We start from the raw sequence: 16,258 nt of genomic DNA, 5'->3' as shown, positions 1-16,258 counted from the left end.
CGGAAGTGATCGTGGGTGTGTGATTTACTGGAGAGGAGGAGGCGGGTGGGCTGTTCCATAGATCAGTCTTATCAGTGAAGAGGAAACCTCTGCTGCTGAGAATGAAGGGGTGGGGACCGGAGGAGAGACCGCATCCCTTTGTAGTGAAGAACTTGGGTTCCGACATTACCATTGCTAGCTGGCACGTGACTCCCTCATGGTTTGACTTGAGCAAGTAGCTTAACCTCTCTGGGTTTTGGTTTCTTCATCCACAGAACTGGATCCCTGTGCTGATCTCACGGGGGTCTGAGAAACAGATAAGATTGTTACCATAGAGTTACCCACAGTGCTCCACCTGGACAAGCGCTCCAGCAGGTTAGCTGCTGCTTTTGTTGTGGTGGTTAATCTTGAAGACTGTGATATCTGAAGGCATCCTGGATTGTGACTAAGAAGTATTTGCTACATATAGACAATGAAACATTATTCATCCATAAAGAGGAGTGGAATTGGGTCATTTGTAGAGATGTAGTGGGACTTAGAGTCTGTCAGACAAAGTGAAGTAAGTCGGAAAGAGAAAAGCAAATACCAAACATTAACACATATATATGGAATCTAGAAAAATGGTACAGATGATCCATTGGCAGGGAAGGAATACAGATGCAGACATGGCGAACAGATATGTGGATATCGTGGGGGAAGAGGTGGGTGGGATGAATTGTGAGATTGGGATCGACGTATATATACTACAGTGTGTAAAATAGACAGCTGGTGGGAACCTGCTGAATACCAGAGAGAACTGATCTCCATGCTCTGTGATGACCTAGAGGGATGGGAGGGAGCGCCCGGAGGGACGGGATATGTGTATACATACAGCCGATTCACCCTCTTCTACGGCAGAAACTAACATGACATTGTAAGGCAACTATATCCCAATTTCTTAAAAAGTCTTTGTGAGGCAGTTGATGGAGAACAAATTAAAAGATTGGCCGTCGATGACCCACCTGGATGAGGAAGTAGCATGGGACAGAATGAAGATTTTTACTTGGTTTCTATACGTGTGGGACTGCTTGACACTTTCAGAGGGCTTGGTGGGGCAGAAGTTTATATTTAGTTTTTACATTGGTGTATTTCCAGGACCCAAATCGCTTTGTGTTGTTAATTTTTTGCTTGTGTTAGAGATGGTGATAGGTTTACCAAAAACAGAAGCAGGAATTGGAGGTGACCTTGACATTGGTAGCTGTAGTTGAAGCCTGCTCTATTCTTGCCTTTTACCCTAATACAAAAGCCTTTATGTGACAAAAAATTACTCAGGGGTGACAGACCTTGACCTTATATCATGTCAGGTTGTAACTACAAGGAATTCCAAGGACAGAAATACTAAGATAACAAGAGCTATGCCAATGGATGTGGTGATTAAATGAAATCGTGTGTGTGAAACACCTGCTGTACTTCTTGGCACAGAATGAACAATCACAAAGTGTTTATTTCTTTCCTCTCCACTATTAACTAACACAGTCATTGGCTTGGGAATAAATTCATGCAGAGAGCGTAATATAGAAGAAACGATGTTGGATTGATATTCAGGGATCTGAATTCTCACACCATCCATATCCCTCATTATCTATGAAACTTAGGCATTGACTTTTTATCATCTACAAAATGTATTTATAATTATAATTTCCCTGCATTCCCAATGGGGTTATTGTGAAGATCAGATGACTTCGGGCACAGAATGATGCATGAATGTAAGGCGCCTTATTTTGGTCCTCCGAGACACTTGAGGTCCAGACATCCCTCTCCTGGGGGGAGAGTCAGCTCTGCCTTTGGAGGTTGTCCATGGTGTTGGTTTTAGCATTTTAGGCCCATTTCCTTGTGATAGTACAAGAAGCTCAGCAGCCACCTTGAAGCACCATGACTTCTAACTAACTGTACAACATCATAATGTCCAGGTTCCTCTATATTAACCTACTATTTCTGGGTAACAAAGTATCCCCAGACTAAGGTGCTCCCAACAGCACATATTGGCTATCTCACAGTCTGGGAACCGGGAATGATGTGTGACATAGTCATCTGAAGGCTTGACTGGGGCTGAGGCATGTGCTTTCAAGACGGCACACCGACCTGGCTATCGGCAGGAGGTGTCTGTTCTCACTACACGGCTCTCTCTCCATGAGATGCAGCCAGCTGCTTCCAGAATGAGAAATCCAAGAGGAAGACACAGCATCTTGTGTGACCAAGTCTGTAAGGTCAGACACCGTTCACTCTACCATTTTTCCTATTTATTAGAAAGGACTCAAGTCTGGCCACACTTTAAGGGGAGTCTGAGTTGAGACTCCTCCTCTTGAAGGCAGGCATGTGAACAAATATGAGGATGTATTTGAAATCCACCACACTTCCTTAGGGTCAAATTTCATGAACAGTCCCCTAGGACATCACTCAAGTATGAGACAGTCAGTGCTCCTGATCCTTTTAGCATGGGGACAGCATCTTCCTTCTCAACCAACTTCAACTGCTTGCTCAGGTTCTCCCAGTAGAGTTTGATTTATGTTTATTCGTATGTTCTAACACATGGTCTCCTTTAAAATAAATGGCAAGAAGGGACACAGTGCCTAGTACAGAAAAGAGTTCAATGAATATGAATTCAGTGTATTGAAAAACCTCTAGTGGAAGTAACTTATCAGATACTTTCCAGGACAAAGGGTTTTGTTTTTGTTAAGATTTTTTTTGATGTGGGCCATTTTTTTAAAAGCCTTAATGAATTTGTTACAATGTTGTTTCTGTTTCGTGTTTTGGTTTGCTTGTCATGAGGCATGTGGGGTCTTGGCTAACTGACCAGGATCAAATCCTAAGCCCCTGCATTGGAAGGTGACATCTTAACCACTGGGGCACCACGGATGTAAGACAGGTTTTAGTAAGTAGAGGAGGGAGAGGACACGAGGATTTGAAAAGTAGGGGCAGGGATGGGAGACAAAGCTCCAATAGAAAAGGACAGGGAATTAAGCACTCAAATCCCAGCTTTATAACTGCACGTGTTTATGGAAGGCAAGATCGGGAGGCCCGGAGGCGGACCACAGTCTCTGACAATGGCACTAGCAATAGTGGCTTGACGGATGGGAAGAGGACAATGAGAGTGGGAACCTGCCTGGGGAAATCTCTCAGACCTGGCGAAAAAAGAGGTCTCTTCAGACTGGGGTAGGGAATCCAGCCCAAAGCAGTTGAGTGAGTCTGGTGAGAGTGAGAGAGGGTTATGATGTACAACCTTTCCAAGTAGATTTGGATTTTGGAGAAACACCACGCTGTAAATTCATCTCAGACATTTCAAAAGCCTTCGATGTCACAACAGCCTTGGCTGTCGATTAAGCCAGTGTTTATCGAGCAGCAGTTGTGTGTTGAGCACCGTTCCTTCGGCGTTCACATTTATTACCTCATTCGATCCTCACAAACCCTGTATGGGAAGTTTTATTATTATTCTACTTTTAGAGGCAATTAGTCTCTGGGAGGTCCTTGTTCGAAGTCACCTAGTTAGCAAGAGGCAAACTGGGCTTTTTGAATCCAAGTTTTTACACTGGGTTATATCATAACCTTCCTTTCTTAAGATGAGAAATTGCAAATGCAGATACATCCTGGATTAACTAACATTTCCTAAGGTACAGCATATCTTCCTAAACAAAAGACCAGTGGAGAGTAACCTCCAGGTCTATCTCATTTCTTGAAAAAAGCCTTGCTCTTGAAAATGCAGTTTTATGGCAGTAACATATAACCTGGTGATGACTTTCTTTTAGAGTCTCTTCTGCAAATCCACATCTTTCCTATTCAGAAATAAGGTTGTATGTTCCCCACAACAAATTGCACATCTTTTGCAAACATCCAGGCTATACTTAATCCATCCTCCACTACACAACAACTCATAACAGCCTAATTACCCAAACAGTCCACAAAGCAAAATTACAATACGTCCAATATTTAACTTATGGTTATATTTTAAATTGACATGTCAGAAGTACAATTCTGTACCTTTTTTATGATCCTTCAGTTCAGTTCAGTTCAGTCGCTCAGTCGTGTCCGACTCTGCGATCCCATGAATCACAGCACGCCACGCCTCCCTGTCCATCACCAACTCCTGGAGTTCACTCAGACTCACGTCCATCGAGTCAGTGATACCATCCAGCCATCTCATCCTCTGCCATCCCCTTATCCTCCTGCCCCCAATCCCTCCCAGAATCAGAGTCTTTTCCAATGAGTCAACTCTTCACATGAGGTGGCCAAAGTACTGGAGTTTCAGCTTTAGCATCATTCCTTCCAAAGAAATCCCAGGGCTGATCTCCTTCAGAATGGACTGGTTGGATCTCCTTGCAGTCCAAGGGACTCTCAAGAGTCTTCTCCAACACCACAGTTCAAAAGCATCAATTCTTCGGCACTCAGCCTTCTTCACAGTCCAACTCTCACATCCATACGTGACCACAGGAAAAAGCCATAGCCTTGACTAGACGAACCTTTGTTGGCAAAGTAATACCTCTGCTTTTGAATATGCTATCTAGGTTGGTCATAACTTTCCTTCCAAGGAGTAAGTGTCTTTTAATTTCATGGCTGCAGTCACCATCTGCAGTGATTTTGGAGCCCAAAAAAATAAAATCTGACACTGTTTCCACTGTTTCCCCATCTATTTGCCATGAAGTGATGGGACAAGATGCCATGATCTTTGTTTTCTGAATGTTGAGCTTTAAGCCAACTTGTTCACTCTCCACTTTCACTTTCATCAAGAGGCCTTTGAGTTCCTCTTCACTTTCTGCCATAAGGGTGGTGTCATCTGCATGTCTGAGGTGATTGATGTTTCTCCCGGCAAGCTTGATTCCGGATCCTTACCTGTCAGAATATGCTTATCCTCCATTATTCTTTCAAGGAAACAAAACATTTTCTTTCTTTTTTTTCTTCTTGAATTTTTTTTTTCTTTTAACTTTTTATGTTGTGCTGGGGTATGTATAGCCGATTAACAAATAACGTGACAGTTTCAGGTGAACAACATGGGGACCTAGCCATGCACACACATTGACACCTAGGTACCGATGTATGAAGCAAAACATTTTCTCTCTCTCCCTTAGGTTTCTCCAGGACCTTTGTTGGAGACCCCTGCCCTCCACACTTGTGTGCATCCATTCATATAGTCAGTAAACATCTCTCATTCACTCTTTCAATGTGTATTTATTGAGCATCTGTTGTGTGCTGAGCGCTTCTCTCATCACCAATGAACCCTTGCTGGCTGTGGGCCAATCCCTGTGCTCAGCTCTCTGGACACAGAGGTATTGTGTTGGACGCCACCACATGGGCTGTGAGGAGCCCATGCAGTGTAGTGGGAGGTGTGATGGCATTACAGCTGGGGTGCCGTGGACACATGAGAGTATTTACTTCTCCAAGATTAGCAGTGCTATGATTAGTTATAATGTGCAATATACTATTTTTATATATGATGTATCATTTTACCCAGGGGTCGGTCATAAGACACCTTGGTGAGGATGCGTCTGATAAAAAGGAGGCTTTCACCCCATGGCTGTTGTGAGGGGACCAGAGGCTGAGAGAGGGTTAAACGTGCAGGAATATTCCTGGGGGAACGGCTGTGAGAGGAACTGTGGGGTGGTCCAGGAGAAACCGGGGAACTTGTTGGACCTCCCGGCTGATCTGGGGTAAAGGAAAGAGTGAGGGAAGGTGGTAGAAGTGACCCAGATTCCTGTCATCCAAGGAAATCATCGGAAGACAGAGAGAGGCTGCCTCAGGGCTCCCTGCCTTCGGGGCAAGGATTGGCCTCAACATATTGGCTGCCCTTTGCCTTGGTCTGAAAGGAACAGCCCTCAGTTGTGGTCTGGGAGAAGCCATCAGAGTTCTGTACTCAGGATCCTGGGTCTGAGGCCTCCCTGTGGGTGGCAGGTCCCTGGGGCATGTTCTCGGGGTGCCTGTAGTGATTATGAGGCCAGATCTCCAGACCGACAGGGCCGATTAAGCAAAGTGTTTGCTTAAAGCAGTTTGATACCTTTTAGGTGATCTCCAAGATCCATCTGGCTAATGTGCATTTTGATGGGGAAATGAAGAAAGACGAAGGGCAGATGTTGAGAAATACTGGGTTGGCTTAAAAGTTCATTTGAGTTTTTCATAACATCATACAAAAAAACCCAAATGAATGTTTTGGCCGACCCAATAATAAGCAGAGATGTTCAGTAGCTCAATCAGAGTCTAAGGGGTTTAGGCAGGGAGGAGACATTGGAGAGTTTTAAGTAGGACATGTTAAGTCACTTCAGTCATGTCTAACTCTTTGCAACCTCATGGACTGTGGCCCGCCAGGCTCCTCTGTCCATGGGATTCTCCAGGCAAGAATGCTGGAGTGGGTTGTCATGCCCTCCTCCAGGGGATCTTCCCAATCCATCTTGCATCTCTTATGTCTTCTTCATTGGCAGGCGGTTCTTTATCACGGTTGCCACCTTGGAAGCCTTTTAAGTAGAGAAGGGTTTGAATAAGTTTCCTTTCCTCTGAAATGAATTAGGAGATGGATTGGAAGAGAATAAGAAATAGGGAAAAGAGGTAGAACAGGGGATGCTCTGGCCATCGCAGTAACACCGGAAATGGAGAAGCTCGGAAAGGTGTGTGGAGGTTAGAATTACCATCACTCAGTCACCAGTTGTGTGTGAGGCGTCTCTTGTTTACAGATTTCTGACTTGCACACTAGACAGTGGGGTCATCCCCTCAGCTATGAGGGACTGCGTCTAGAGACAACAGCTTGGGAAAAACGAATGCTCTTTAGACAATAATGCGTTCTATTCAGTAGATCCCTCAGCACTGATTTACCCAGACCTGGGATGATAACTCAATGCATGAGATGCACACTGGATTTGTGAGCTTTACTTGCTTGGGAGGCATTTTAACAACCCCTGCAGGGTCAGCGGCCGCCTCAAATCTTGTAAAGAGGGGAGTTGAGTGAGCTCCCTTCCCTTGTATCTCGGTATTGATTCTGACCTTTGTCTACTTAGCAGAAGTCAGTAAGCAGAACAGCAGCCATGAATTTCTCACCACGTGGATGAGGAACTTACCAGCCTGCCCCTGTCTGTCTTCCTCTGTCCCTTTGGAGGGCTGCATCCTTGCTCACTCCAGGCAGGTGCATGGGGGTGGGGGTTGGAACGTGCAAACACTGGTCATGAGCACCCTCATCTCTGACAGTCAGTGATGGACGGATGGAAACCTGTGCTCCTGGACCCAGCAAGACACAAACCACCCACACAAATCTCCAGAATCTCTAGTAAAAACAACGTGCTTTCATTCCCAACTTCATTCTATTCTTTAGGTTTCATGACATTCATTCCGGCAACATAAAGATTCCCAAGCAAAACTGTATGTATAAACCACACTGTCTTGGGGCAAAGGAGAAGAGAAAGAGAGATGGTTGTGATTCTCTGGGGAATATGAAGATGGTTTCAAAACAGCATTTTTAAAGCACATACCTGTCTCAGGAGGTGCCTGAGTACTTTTGTTACAGAGTCCGAGCTCCATCTGCTCACCACACGGGGCCAATACATCAGGAGATGAAGTATTGGGACAGGGAATAAAGACTTTATTCGGGAAGCTAGCAGACTGAAAAGATAATGGAACAGTCATCTACAGAACTACATCTGGCTCCTACAGAACCATCTTGTTAGTATCTGGATGCTAACTTCTTTTATGGAACAAAGAAGGAGGGAGATGAAAAGGTAAAGTTGATAGGTCACAAGATGTTGCAAAAATCTCCTGGTTTTGACCAGATTCTGGGAGGGCATCTATTAATTTCTTCTTTCCTACAGCCATTCACGAGTGGATCTGATCAGGATGTTTCCTGTGACCTAAACAAAGGCATTTGAGGTTCATGCTTAGTCATGGGAAGCAGGGTTCCCAGAGATGGGCCATTATGAACTCTTTAAGTTATAGGCAATATTCCTTTAGTGACTAACCTGTAGCAAACGTGATAGAATACAAAGATTCAAGTGAAATAAACAGATCCAATATGAAGTCAGATTTATTCTTCCCTATTGCACTTTGTATCATTTTTCCTTCATCTTCCCTGTCCCCCTTCCTCTCAACTTCCTTAAAAAAAAAATTACTGGAGTATAGTTGGCTGTACAGTGTTGCATTAGTTTCTGCTGTATAGCAAAGCGAATCAGCTATACATACACATGTATTCCCTCCTTTTTGGATTTCCTTCCCCCTTAGGTAACCACAGACCATTGAGTAGAGTTCCCTGTGCTATACAGTCAGTTCTCATTAGCTATCTATTTTATACATCAGTTGCTTCAGTCGCTCAGTCGTGTCTGACTCTTTGCGACCCCATGGACTGCAGCACACCAGACTTCCCTGTCCATCACCAACTCCTGGAGTTCACTCAAACTCACATCCATCGAGTCGGTGATGCCATTCAGCCATCTCATCCCTTGTCATCCCCTTCTCCTCCTGCTTCAATTTTTCGCAGTATCAGGATCTTTTCCAGTGAGTCAGTTCTTTGTATCAGGTGGCCAAAGTATTGGAGTTTCATCCTCAGCATCAGTCCTTCCAATGAATATTCAGGACTGATTTCCTTTAGGATGGACTGGTTTGATCTTGCAGTCCAAGGGACCCTCAAGAGTCTTCTCCAACACCACAGTTCAAAAGCATCAATTCTTCAGCACTCAGCTTTTTCTATAGTTCAATTCTCACATTCATACGTGACTACTAGAAAAACCATAGCTTTGACTATATGGACCTTTGTCAGTAAAGTAATATCTCTGCTTTTTAATATGCTGTCTAGATTTGTCCCAGCTTTTATTCCAAGGAACAAGCAACTTTTAATTTCATGGCCGCAGCCACCATCTGCAGTGATTTTATACATAGCAGTATATTTATGTCAATCCCAATCTCCCAATTTGTCCCACCCCTCCTTCCTTCCTTGGTGTCCATACATTTGTTCTCTATATCTGTGTCTCTATTTCTGCTTTGCAAATAGGTTCCTCTGTACCATTTTTCTAGATTATATATATATGTGTTAATATGCACTTTTTTTTTCTGACTTATTTCACTCAGTATGGCAGTTTCTATGTCCATCCATGTCTCTGCAAATGGCACAGTTTTCTTTTTATGTCTGAGTAATATTCCCACTATATATATACACACACACACACACATATATATGTACCACAGCTTCTTTATTCATCCCTGTTGGTGGACTTTGAGCTTGTTTCCGTGTCCTGGCTATTGTAAACAGTGCTGCAATGAATATTACGGTGCATATAGCTTTTGAAACTATCACTTTCTCTGGCTATATGCCCAGGAGTGGGATTGCTGGGTCATAGCTCCATACTGCTTTCCACAGTGGCTGCATCATTTCCCCAAAGAAGACACACAGACGGCCAAGAGGCACACGAAAAGATGTGCGTCATCACTAATTGCTGCTGCTGCTGCTAAGTCACTCAGTCGTGTCCAACCATGTGCGACCCCATAGATGGCAGCCCACCAGGCTCCCCCGTCCCTGGGATCCTCCAGGCAAGAACACTGGAGTGGGTTGCCATTTCCTTCTCCAATGCATGAAAGTGAAAAGTGAAAGTGAAGTCGCTCAGTCGTGTCTGAGTCTTAGTGACCCCATGGACTGTAGCCCACCAGGCTCCTCCATCTATGGGATTTTCCAGGCTAGAGTACTGGAGTAGGGTGCCATCACTAATTACTAGAGGAATGCAAATCAAAACTAAAATGAGGTATCACCTCACATTGGTCAGAATGGCCATCACCCAAAAATCTACAAACAGTAAATGCTGGAGAGGGTGTGGAGAAAAGGAACCCTCTTGCACTGTTGGTGGGAATGTAAATTCATACAGTCCCTCTCCTCCTCCTGTCTTCGTCTTCTTTAAATTCACTAAATCCTCAAGGACAAGGTCACTCCTAGGTCCAGAGCACAAGGATGGGTTTCCATCTTTCTCACCATGAAAGTCGTGAGGCCCTGCACCCACCTCACTGTCCTGCCTCCAGCTCTCTTGTCCCCTCCCTTGCTTCTCACGCACTTCCCTCAGCTCCAGACCCGCTCACCTCCTCCTGACTCCCCAGACACCTCCACAGAGCTCTGTCTCAGGCCTACTGCCCTTGCCCATCCCTGCTGCTCTTCTCAACAAGCATGGCAGTTTCCCCACACGTTGGAATGGCCAATCCCCTGGCCACTCTTAACATTCCCGACTCCAATTCCTGCTTTGCTTTCTTCTTCTTCATGGTCTCTATTGCCTCCATTATACCATATACTTCACTTATTTTCATCCACTGCCAGCCTTTCCTTACCAAAATAAAAGGCAAAGATTTTTGCCACTTTGATTTCCTGCTGTGTCCTCAAGCACATTGCAGCAATGCCTGGCTCTAAAAGGGTGACTATTAAAATTCCCATCCATATTCATACTCATTAGCTACTAAATATTAATTATTAATAGTAATTAATGGATATTCATAGGACAGGGCTGAGAAAGCGGGAACAGTTTCCCCAAGTCACCTATTTAGGAAAATGGCAAGGCTGAGAGTCAAATCCAGATCAGTGGCTGGCCCGTGATCAATGACCTTTTCAGTGCTGGGTGGTTTCCTTTCTCTCTGAATAGCCAGCTCCATAATTTCCTATATTCAGGGAGTGGTTTCTGCATGGGGGGTCCTGCTATCTAGACTGCATGGTGGTCAGGGATCTGATTGAGAGAATCAATGAAAGGAGAGAAGGGTGCTCAGCAACCAGCCTGCAGTGGTCTGTGTGCTTCCAGGAGTTCAATGCAGGTGCCTTGGGAGACTGCTGGAAAGCTTCCCGACACCCAGGCTGGATGGCCGCACCCAGACCCTGGGAAAACCCGTGCCACGTGCGAGCCAGCCAAGGGTTCCACTTTGACTGCAGGCACAGATATCTAACTAGAGTTTGCTGTTTATTCACAAAAGCTGCTTTGCCATTCGGAAAGAGGAATTAATCAAAATACTTCAAATGATGCACCTTGAAAAAGGTCACCCCTTTATCATGATTGCATTTTCCATATTTGTTCTCTGTTAGTCTGCTGTGTGTGAGTGTGTGTGTGATGCTTTAAAAACACTGGTCTGCTCAGACCCACCCTTGGTGGTGGGATGTGTTGGAATCTGTTCAGAGGACGTGCTGGAAGTATCATCGAGCTGTATTTAGGTGCAGCTTGATGGACTACACGTGGCCTACATTTCTGTCATATCTGTTCGAGCAGAGTGCTTCCCGGCCTTTGCAGCTCACAGGGAGCCTTGGAGAGCCGCGCTGGGCTCCTCTCCCTGCTTCCTTACCTGCCAGGCACCAAGGATTAAAGGTCAGGGGCTGGAAGCATGTGATTATGCTGCCCCAGGAACTGGTGCTCGCCCCTGGAGACCATTAGAATGTGATTCATTTCTTCACTCTTTCTTCTCAAGTATTAACAAAGTCAACAGAAAAGGCTTTTCTTCCCCACCAGGACTTGCCAGCCCTGGATGAGAGCAGTCAGCATGAATTTTAATCAGAGAGTCTGTTTTCCAGCCCTGAATTTGCCATAATCAATTTCTTTTTGTCTATTAATTGAAAGCGAATATGTGTAGGATTTGACAACGGATGGATCTGGCCGCCTGGATGCCCGCTGGCTCACATTCTGGGCTGAGAAGGCGTGTGCCTCGCCACAGAGGCCGAGCTTATGTAAGAGGTCTGTTAGAAGACGGTTGTCTCTTGTTAAAGCGATTCACCCTGTGGCTCTTTAAATGGGTCAGCCAGTGCTGTAAATTAATTTACACAAAAGGGAGTCACATTTTCTCCTTATTTATTTTTATTCTTTTAGTAATGAATCTGTGCAAGGGGTGAGATGCATGGGATCTCCTTACCCGAATCTTTCTTTTTACTGTGTCTTGGGGATTTCCAGCTACTCTACCCTGCTTACCTTTTCTGGGAGTGTGAATGTCATAGTGCAAAGACCATGCCCACCTGGGTGACTCTGCCTGGGTCCTGTGACTCCTTGCTGTGATCAGAAGTGCCCCGGAGGGATGGCATTTGAATGGGGACACATAGATCTTTTTTGTTTGTTTGGCTGAGATTTAGTGAGGGCATGTCAGTGTTTCCGAGGATTACTGGAACCAGAGCAAATCATCCCTTTGTTGTTCTCTTCTGACTCGATATTCTGTAACATTTTTCCTCCCACTTACTGACTGTATTAATTTTGCTGTTCTGTTGCTAAGCTGTGAGCGACCCCATGGACTGTAGCCTACCAGGCTCCTCTGTCCATGGGATTCTCCAGGCCAGAATACTGGCACGGGTTTCCATTCCCTTCTCCAGGGGATCTTCCCAACCCAGGGATCAAACCGGGGTCTCCTGCATTGCAGGCAGATTTTTTACCATCTGAGCCCCCAGGGAAGCCCCCAGTTACTAACAGTTTGCTATGACTGCTGTAACAAGGTACCACAGATGAGCGGCTTCAACAGCTGCGATTGATTGCCTCCAAGTTCGGGTGGCCAGAGGTCCTAGATCAAGGTGTCGGAAGGACCCTATGAGGGTGCTAGGAAAAGATATGTTCCAGCACTCTCTCCTAGCTTTGGCTTGTTCCTTGGATTATAGGAGCATAATTTCAGTTTCCACATGGCATTATCTCCATATCTTTGTCCAAATTTCCCCTGTTTCTAAGCATACTGGTCATACTGGAATTGAGGCCCTTCCTACTGCAGGGTTACCTTAACTTATTACAACTGCAATGACTACTTGCAAATAAGGCCACATTCTAAGCTACTGGAGGTTAGAATTTCAACATACAAATTGTAAGGGGAGCGGGTGGGGGCACAGTTCTGTTCATAACACCGGCCACTAGTTATCTGTTTTTCCTTAATGAATCACTGCTAACCTTGTTGCCTTATAAGAATCCATGTGTGGTTTACCTGGGTTTTCTGGTTTTCTCCTAAGACTTCCATCACGGCTTCACTAGTGATGCATCAGCTTTCACGTGGTTGTAGGCAGGATCTAACTGCTTGTGAATTGTCAAGGTAGAGATTTCTATTCCTCAGCAAATACTCACCAGAGGCATTTCTGGTCATGAGCAGCTCATAACCATCTGAATAAGACAGCAAGAGGATGAGAGAGCTTGTGAGGGGAAACGGAAACCACAGTCTTTTCATAGCCTAGTCTTGCAGTAAGGCTGTACATGTCCTATATACTGGGCTTCCCTGGTGGCTCAGTGGTAAAGAAGCTGCCTGCAATGCAGGATGACACAGGAGATGCAGGTTCAATCCCTGGGTCAGAAAGATCCCCTGGAGGAGGGCGTAGCAGCCTACTCCAGTATTCTTGCCTGGAGAATCCCATGGACAGAGGAACCTGATGGGCTATAGTCCATAAGGTTGCAAAGACTTGGACACAACCAACGTGACTGAGCACACATGCATGCCCATCCTATTTGCTAGAATCAAGTCACCAGATTGAGCCCACACTCAAGGTAGGGGCTTCATACATGGCATTGGTACCAGAAGGTGGGGACCTTTGGAAGCTGCTCTCCATGGTCTGTTCTCTGAGTCATCCTCCTTTTTCATGAAATCTAACTTCCTGGGTAGTTCAGGTGGCAAAGTTCAATCCCTGATTAGGGAAAATCCCTTGGAGAAGGGCATTGTGAACCACTCCAGTACTCTCGCCTTGAGCATTCCATGGACAGAGGAGACTGGTGGGCTACAGTCCATGGACTCTCAAAGAGTTGGACATGACTGAGAAACCCACACACACACACACACACACACACACACAATGCATGCTTGCCCCTGAATAGTTTTCCTGGCCCGCTTCTTACGAGTAGAATTTCCGGGTTCTGATGGCCCCTTCCCATTTTGTACTGTGTCTACTTCTTTTAATCCAAAATGACAGTATTTCTGCTAATATCATTTTCTCAAAAATACCGAAACTTCTGTAAATCTTATAGGGGTTCAGGAACCGAAGAGCCTCTTGATTAAAGTGAAAGAGGAGAGTGAAAAAGCTGGCTTAAAACTTAACATTCAAAAAATGAAGATCAAGGCATCCAATCCCATTACTTACTGGCACATAGATGGGGAAGCAATGGAAACAGTGACAGACTTTATTTTCTTAGGCTCCAAAATCACTGCAGTTGGTGACTGCAGACATGAAATTAAAAGATGCTTGCTCCTTGGAAGAAAAGCTATGACCAACCTAGATAGCATATTAAAAAGCAGAGACATTACTTTACTGACAAAGGTCCATATAGTCAAAGCTATGGTTTTTCCAGTAGTCATGTATGGATGTGAGAGTTGGACCATAAAGCTGAACACCAAAGAACTGATGCTTTTGAACTATGGTGTTGGAGAAGACTCTTGAGAGTCCTTTGAATTACAAGGAGATCAAACCAGTCGATCCTAAAGGAAATCAACCCTGAATATTCATTGGAAGGACTGATGTTGAAGCTAAAGCTCCAATACTTTGGCCACCTGATGCGAAGAACTGACTCATTGGAAAAGACCCTGATGCTGGGAAAGATTGAAGGTGGGAGGAGAAGGGGACGACAGAGGATGAGATGGTTGGATGGCATCACTGACTCAATGGACATTAGTTTGAGCAAGCTCTGGGAGTTGGTAATGGACAGGGAAGTCTGGCGTGCTGCAGTCCATGGGGTCGCAAAGAGTCAGATGTGACTGAGCGACTGAACTGAACGATAGGGGTTCATTGTACTAGAATAATGTCACACCTACAAATCTCTCTGAGAAAAGTCTTTCTCTAGCTTTGGGTCCTATTGAAAAATCATTAGGACAATCTGTAAGACACACCTTCAGTCTCTTTTAAGGCTGCTGGGCTGGACCCAGCAACAGCTCAGTCTTTGATCTTTTTGGAGTCTTAACCCAGTGTTATGCAGGTCTCCTTCAGCCCTGTGTCTTGACCACATTTTTCTGACAGTGCTTAGAAATTGTTTCTTAATTTTAGCATCTTTTTCTGTCCAAAGACACTGAGAATTTTCAAAGTCATCTGGTCTGGGTTTCTTTTCATTTAACAGTTCTTCCTTCAGTTTCTCACTCTTGGGGTTTCCCATAAGCAGCAAGATGAAGCCAGGTGGCACCTTCAGCATAGCTTAAGAATCTCCTCTGCTCAGTCACCAAGTTCATTAGTGCTGGTCAAGACCACCTTATGAGGGAGAAACTATATTTTATCATCCCTCCCATGCATAATTGTGAAATCCCCCCCACACCCCCTGCTCTTCCCTTCCCCTTCCCTCTTGCTTTCTTTGCCCTTTGCAGCCCCTGGCTACTCAGGCCAAGGTTCTCAGCATCCCCAGTCTAACAGACATCTTGTTTCCAATAACTCAAGTCTGCTAGATTCAAGTCCTTGGGCACCTGGAAATCCTTAGTGACAGAGATTCATCATATAAACAAACAACTGATGATGGTGTAGTTGGCTAATATGTTATTCCCATAACACTGTATCAGTTAAAATGTATAACATAGTCTTTAAGAAGCAGTCAAGTTACATTATGCTAAAGCTATAATTCTAATGATTTACATTTAAATAGCTTTTCCCACTCACTTTGTCATTTAAAAGGGTTTTCATTAACCTCCTTATTCCTCACAAATGTGCCATGCAGCAGATGTCTTTTCCCCAGTTTTAGGGTTTGGGCCCCTCTCTGGGGCTCAGGGAGGTCAAGTCATTTTTTATCAGTTACATGATTAAAAACAATTATTGGAGTGTAGTTGATTTGCAATGTTGTGTTAGTTTCAGGTGTACAGCAAAGTGAATAAGTTAATACATATATCCACTCTTTTTTATGTTCTGTTCCCATATAGGCCCTTACAGAATGCTGAGTGCTGTTCCCCGTGCTATACAGCAGCTCCTTATTAGTTACGTATTTTGCATATTATTGTTGTTGTTCAGTCTCTAAGTCTATCCAACTCTTTGCAAACCCATGAAGTGCAGCATGCCAGGCCCTGTCCTCCACTATCTCCTGATAATTTGCTCAAATTCATATCCATTGAGTCAGTGATGCTATCTAGCCATCTCTTCCTCTGCCACCCGCTTCTTTTGCCTTCAATCTTTCCTAGCATCAGAGTCTTTTCCAATAAGTCAGCTCCTTCCATCAAGTGGCCAAAGTATTGGAGCTTCAGCTTCAGCATCAGTCCTTCCAGGGAATATTCAGGGTTGATTTCCTTTATGATTGACTGGTTTGATTTCCTTGTAGTCCAAAGGGTTCTCAAGAGTCTTCTCCAACACCACGATTCAGAAGCATCAGTTTTTCAGAGCTCAGCCTTCTTTATGGCCAACTCTCACATCTGTGAG

General features: G+C 44.7%; 1 protein-coding gene across 7 annotated transcripts in view; it reads left to right on the top strand.

The window, feature by feature from the left end:
- The window catches only part of ZMAT4 (zinc finger matrin-type 4), a 377,855-nt gene that overhangs the window by 347,502 nt on the left and 14,095 nt on the right, over window positions 1-16,258 (top strand). The gene's annotated exons all lie outside the window — the stretch shown is intronic.

This window comes from Bos grunniens, chromosome 27 (assembly GCF_055505025.1).
Source record: "Bos grunniens cultivar Pamir isolate PY7600 chromosome 27, Bosgru_T2T1.0, whole genome shotgun sequence".
NCBI lineage: Eukaryota > Metazoa > Chordata > Mammalia > Artiodactyla > Bovidae > Bos > Bos grunniens.
This window is presented reverse-complemented; position numbering and strand designations above follow the sequence as displayed.